This window comes from Bos javanicus, chromosome 18 (genome assembly GCF_032452875.1).
Source record: "Bos javanicus breed banteng chromosome 18, ARS-OSU_banteng_1.0, whole genome shotgun sequence".
NCBI lineage: Eukaryota > Metazoa > Chordata > Mammalia > Artiodactyla > Bovidae > Bos > Bos javanicus.
This window is the reverse complement of record NC_083885.1, coordinates 21,593,625-21,600,144: the sequence shown is the minus strand read 5'-3', so window position 1 is coordinate 21,600,144 and position 6,520 is coordinate 21,593,625. Positions and strand designations below refer to the sequence as shown.

At 40.2% G+C, this 6,520-nt stretch overlaps 1 pseudogene; it reads left to right on the top strand.

Moving 5' to 3' along the window:
* Nucleotides 1–3,909: 3,909 nt before the first annotated feature.
* Nucleotides 3,910–4,060, top strand: LOC133231211 (U2 spliceosomal RNA; annotated as a pseudogene).
* Nucleotides 4,061–6,520: the final 2,460 nt, after the last annotated feature.

The window sequence follows — 6,520 nt, the reverse complement described above, 5'->3', positions numbered from 1 at the left end:
AGAATTTTCCACAGTTTATTGTGATCTACACAGTCAAAGGCTTTGGCATAGTCAATAAAGCAGAAATAGATGTTTTTCTGGAAGTCTCTTGCTTTTTCCATGATCCAGCAGATGTTGGCAATTTGATCTCTGGTTCCTCTGCCTTTTCTAAAACCAGCTTGAGCATCAGGAAGTTCACGCTTCACATAATGCTGAAGCCTGGCTTGGAGAATTTTGAGAATTACTTTACTAGCATGTGAGATGAGTGCAATTGTGTGATAGTTTGAGCATTCTTTGGCCTTGCCTTTCTTTGGGATTGGAATGAAAACTGACCTTTTCCAGTCCTGTGGCCACTGCTGAGTTTTCCAAATTTGCTGGCATATTGAGTGCAGCACTTTCACAGCATCATCTTTCAGGATTTGAAATAGCTCAACTGGAATTCCATCACCTCCACTAGCTTTGTTCATAGTGATGCTTTCTAAGGCCCACTTGACTTCACATTCCAGGATGTCTGGCTCTAAGTGAGTGATCACACCATCGTGATTATCTGGGCCATGAAGATCTTTTTTGTACAGTTCTTCTGTGTATTCTTGCCACCTCTTCTTAATATCTTCTGCTTCTGTTAGGTCCATACCGTTTCTGTCCTTTATCAAGTCCATTAGATTGATAGAATTTCCCTGTTGGTAACTTGAGGTGACCCATAGACATTTATCTCTTAGTGTCCCATCATTGTTGGCTGATTTATGCATGCATCTGGCCTCTCTTAATATGGCAGTTTTTAAGAAATGGGTAGATATTTCACAAATACCTCAATCTCTTAAAACGCTAACCATATGAAATTATTTACATTTAAATAATATGTAAATAATAATTATGGAGTATTTATTTAAGAATCCAGAATGAAAACGTCAGCTACACGCTTGCCCAAAGCCTTGGCAGTAGATATTTACATGTACAGCCTGCACAGCGTTTGTAAGTTCATTATAGCACTGGGTGTTGAGCAAATCATTTTATTCTTGTTTGTTCTTTACCTACCTCTTTGACAGTTAAACAAAATATTTCCGTAGATCTTGGCCTTGTAGAATTTGGCAAACATGCAGATTCAGGCAGAATGTAATTTTACAGAGTTTGTTATTGTTTTGTCTCTCCTCTTCAAAGCTGTAGAGAACTGGCTCTATTAGAGTCTCTTTGCACATGAGTGGGGAATGCCACACTCTTTGTCTCCTGTGCTCAGTCATGTCTGACTTTTTACAGTGGGAAAAAATCGAAATCCATTGTACATTAGAAAGTTTACTTGGAAGAGCAGTATGGAGGTTCCTGAAAAAACTAAAAATAAAGTTACCATATGACCTAGTGTATATCCTTAGAGCGTGTCTGGAAAAGATGAAAACTCTGATTCGAAAAGATACATGCACCCCAATGTTCATTGAAGTACTATTTATAATAGCTAAGACATGAAAGCAACCTAAATGTCCATCAGCAAATGAATGGATAAAGAAAATGTGGTATATACATATACATGGATTGTAGCCCACAGGCTCTTCTGTCCTGGAATGGAATTCTCTAGGCAAGAATACTGGAGTGAGTAGCCATTCTCTTCTCCAGGGGATCTGCCCGACTCAGGGGTCGAACCTGAGTCTCTTGCATTGCAGACAGATTCTTTACCCTCTGAGCCACCAGTGAAGCCCTGTCTCCAGTCCCTCTGTCTACATGGGAAGCCTTTGACCTTTGTCATGACAGATGGGCTAGTGCAGTGGTTCAACCTACTTGTAGAATTAGACAGCTTTGAGTTCCAATCCTACTTCCATCACTTCAAAATCAAGAATCTTTGACAATCTTCTCAGCCTCCCGAAACATTTGATTGCCTCATTTGTGAAAGGGAGGCTATTAGACCTACTTGAGAGAGTTGCTGCAGGAATTAAGGTCATGTTGGATAAGCCCTTCGCTCCCTTGCCATGTGTTGAGAGCCTGGCTAAGTAGAGACTCAGTAAACAGTGGCTGCTGTTCTCACTGGTGAGAACCACCAATCAGAACACTGTAGGGGCAGAGCTCTTGCCCTTTGATGGTCCCCTTATGAAGCAGGGGCTGCTGGGAAGGGTGCTCCTTGGCTGATGAAAAGACTGAGATGCTTAGAATGTCAAAGCTTGAAAGGAGTTTAGTGGGACTCTAAATGTCTGACCTATGACATCACGTGGGGGCTGTTATGATGCAGATGCCTGAGTTCCATCCCAGACCTATGATTTGAAATCTCTAGGGAGAATCCTAAAGGAAATCAACCCTGAATATTCATTGGAAGGACTGATGCTGAAGCTCCAATACTTTGGCCACCTGATGCGAAGAGTTGACTCATTGGAAAAGACCCTGATGCTGGGAAAGATTGAGGGCAGGAGGAGAAGGGGGTGGCAGAGGGTGAGATGGTTGGATGGCATCACTCTCTCAATGGACATGAATCTGAGCAAACTACCAGAGACAGTGGACAACAGGGGAGCCTGGTGTGCTGCAGTCCGTGGTGTTACAGAGAGTCGGACATGACTTAGCAATTGAACAATAACAACAACAAAGAAGAGACTTGGAAATATACAAAAAAGTCTGAGATCATTTTGAGGGGCAGTCAATACTTGGGAACCTCTTTCTTGTCCCTTCCTTTTTTTAATACCTTATGTGGTTCATAAACCACCGATGGGCCCATCCAGGCTTCTGTATAAACTGAACCTTTGCTTTATCTTAATTGAGGAACTGTGGGACTGAGGAAGGAATCATTGATATTTCAGAAACCCATAGCTTTTAGAAAAAGAAACTTTTCTCTCCAAAAGTAATTATGGAAATGTCATAAAAAGGTGAAAGATTTTCGGGGAGAGTCAGACATAAAAATTACATTTTGCAAATTGTACTTGGAAAGAATCATTTTAATTGAAGTAGTTATTCCCAAGCCTAAATCCCATATGCTCCTGTAACCTCAGAATGTTCAGTTCATTCTTGTCAACTACTTTCTCTTCTGATATGGCCTAAATATGCCACTTAAGTAAGAACTACTTAACAGGAGCTACTTGGGGATGATGTGTGTGAATCCGGAGAGGTGAATCTGTGCAGAAAATTTGGTAATCACAGCAGGCCAGCAGGCAGATCATTTTGAGGCCCACAAAATCTTTTACACTTCCTTCTTTGTGAGAGTCTGTCTTTCCAGAGAGGAGTATCTCTCTCCAGGGTGCTTGAAGGCAGTCCTATGAGTTGGCTTTATTTATTCATTCACTTTTTCATTCCATAGATATTTATGAAATGCTAGCTGTGTGCCAGGCACTATGGAACTAAGCATGGAATGGTGAATCACACTGACACAATCCCTGCGAAGTCAGAGCTTAACATCACAGGGAAAGACAGAATTTGGGCAGGTAATTACAAGTGTGAATCAAGCAATGATAAGAGAAACAGCAGTTGCTATGGAAGTATGACCTAACACCATGAGTGAGCAATGAGGGCACAAAAGGATTTCTACCTAGCTTTTTAAAAAAATGTATCTATTTTTAATTTGAGGATAACTGCCTTGCAAGATTGTGTTGGTTTCTGCCATACATCAGTGTGAATCAGCCATAGACATACATATGTTCCTTCCCTCTTGAACCTTCCTCCCACCTCCCACCCATCGCTCTATGTAGTCACAGAGCACTGGCTTAGCACTCCTGTGTCATACAGCAAATTCCCACTGGCTATCTATTTTACATATGGTAATGTGCATGTTTCAATGTTACTTTCTCTATTAGTCCCACTGTCTCCTTCCCCGAATGTGTTCACAACTCTGTTCTCTATGTCTGCATTGCCGTTGCTGTCCTGAAGCTAGTACCATCTTTCTAGATTCCATATATATGTGTTAATGTATGATATTTGTTTTTATCTTTCTGACTTACTTCCATCTGTATAATAGACTCTAGATTCATCATTTCTTGGCCTTTTGGCTAAGATCAAGTATAGCTTTCTTTTTTAAAATAAACCTCATCAAGGTGAATTTTATTAATTACTTTATTTGTTTGGCTGTATTGGGTGTTAGTTGTGACACTCGAAGTCTTGCAGCATGCGGGACCTGTTTTATTTTTTTTTAATTGCCACGTGTAAACTATTAGCTGTGGCATATGGGATCTAGTTCTTTGACTAGGGATCAAACCCAGGTCCCCTGTATTGGGATTACAGAGTCTTAGCCACTGGGCCACCAGGGAAGTCCCCTACCTGTTATGTTTTAAGGGATGAATCATTGGCATTTGTCTCCTAGTGTTATTGTATTGAAATAGAAGAAGAATGAATATGGGCTGTATCTGTGATGCTAATACTCCTGAGTGAGAAGTATTATATGCCTGATGAGAAATAATTGATTTGTCTTTTTTGATATTCATTAAATATAATCATATATCTATTAGAAATATAACCATATATCTATTATAAATATAACCATATATTTATGTTAACCATATGCATTAACTATAGATAATAAATATAACCATATATTTATTATATAATATATAATAATACTATATATTATTAAATACAGTCAAAGAATGTTCAAACTACCGCACAATTGCACTGATCTCAGAGGCCAGTAAAGTAACTCTCAAAATTCTCCACTAAGTCTTCAATAGTACGTGAACAAGAACTGGAAGATGTTCAAGCTGGATTTAGAAAAGGCAAAGGAACCAGAGATCAAATTGCCAACATCCGCTTCCACTGGATGATAGAAAAAGCTAGAGAGTTCCAGAAAAACATCTACTTCTGCTTTACTGACTACACCAAAGCCTTTGACTGTGTGGATCATAACAAACTGTGGAAAATTCTTCAAGAGATAGGACTACCAGACCACCTGACCTGCCTCTGGGGAAATCTGTATGCAGGTCAAGAAGCAACAGAACTGGACATGGAACAGCAGACTGGTTCCAAATTGGGAAAGGAGTACATCAAGGCTGTATATTGTCACCCTGCTTATTTAACTTATATGCAGAGTACATCATGAGAAACGCTGGGCTGGATGAAGCACAAGCTGGAATCAAGATTGTCGGGAGAAATATCAATAACCTCAGATATGCAGATGACACCACCCTTATGGCAGAAGGTAAAAAGGAACTGAAGAGCCTCTTGATGAAAGTGAAAGAGTTGAGTGAAAAAGTTGGCTTAAAACTCAACATTCAAAAAACAAAGATCATGGCATCTGGTCCTATCACTTCATGGCAAATAGATGGGGAAACAATGAAAACAGTGACAGATTTTATTTTGGGGGCTCCAAAATCACTGCAATGGTGTCTGTAGCCATAAAATTAAAAGATGCTTGCTCCTTGGAAGAAAATCTATGATGATCCTAGACAACATATTAAAAAGCAGAGGCATTACTTTGCCAACAAAGCTCCATCTAGTCAAAGCTATGGTTTTTCCAGTAGTCATGTATGGATGTAAGAGTTGGACCATAAAGAAAGCTAAGCACCAAAAAATTGATGCTTTTGAACTGTAGTGTTGGAGAAGACTCTTGAGAGTTCCTTGGACGGCAAGGATATCCAACCAGTCAATCCTAAAGGAGATCAGTCCTGAATATTCATTGGAAGTACTGATGCTGAAGCTGAAGCTGCAATACTTTGGCTGCCTGATATAAAGAACTGACTCATTTGAAAAGACCCTGATGCGGGGAAAGATTGAAGGCAGGAGGAGAAGGGGATGACAGAGGATGAAATGGTTGGATGGCATCACAAACTCAATGGACATGAGTTTGAGTAAGCTCTGGGAGTTGGTGATGGGCAGGGAAGCCTGGTGTGCTGCAGTCCATGGGGCTGCAAAGAGTTAGACACGACTGAGCAACTGAAATGAACTGAAGTATAACTATTGTGTGAGTTGACCTGATATGGCTGTTTCCATATGTAAAAATAAAATTTCATCCTGGGACTCAGTGATGAAAAACTCAGGCATCTATTGACACAGGCAACAGAGCTCTGAATCTAGAAGAGTGATCATGGGCTTAGAGAACATGTGATGGTGCAACATTCAGAAAGTACCAGAACATTCAGGTATGACCTAAATCAAATCGCTTACCATTATACAGTAGAAGTGAGAAATAGATTTAAGGGGCTAGATTTGATAGACAGAGTGCCTGATGAACTATGGATGGCGGTTTGTGACATTGTACAGGAGACAGAGATCAAAACCATCCCCAAGAAAAAGAAATGCAAAAAAGCAAAATGGCTGTCTGAGGAGGCCTTACAAATAGCTGTGAAAAGAAGAGAAGTGAAAGGCAAAGGAAAAAGAAAAGATACACCCATTTGAATGCAGAGTTCCAAAAAATAGCAAGGAGAGACAAGAAAGCCTTCCTCAGTGATCAGTGCAAAGAAATAGAGGAAAACAATAGAATGGGAAAGACTATGGACCTAACAGAAGCAGAAGATATCAAGAAGAGGTGGCAAAGATACACAGAAGAACGGTACAAAAAATATCTTCACGATCCAGATAATCACGATGATGTGATCACTCCCCTAGAGCCAGACATCCTGGAATGTGAAGTCAAGCTGGCCTTAGGAAG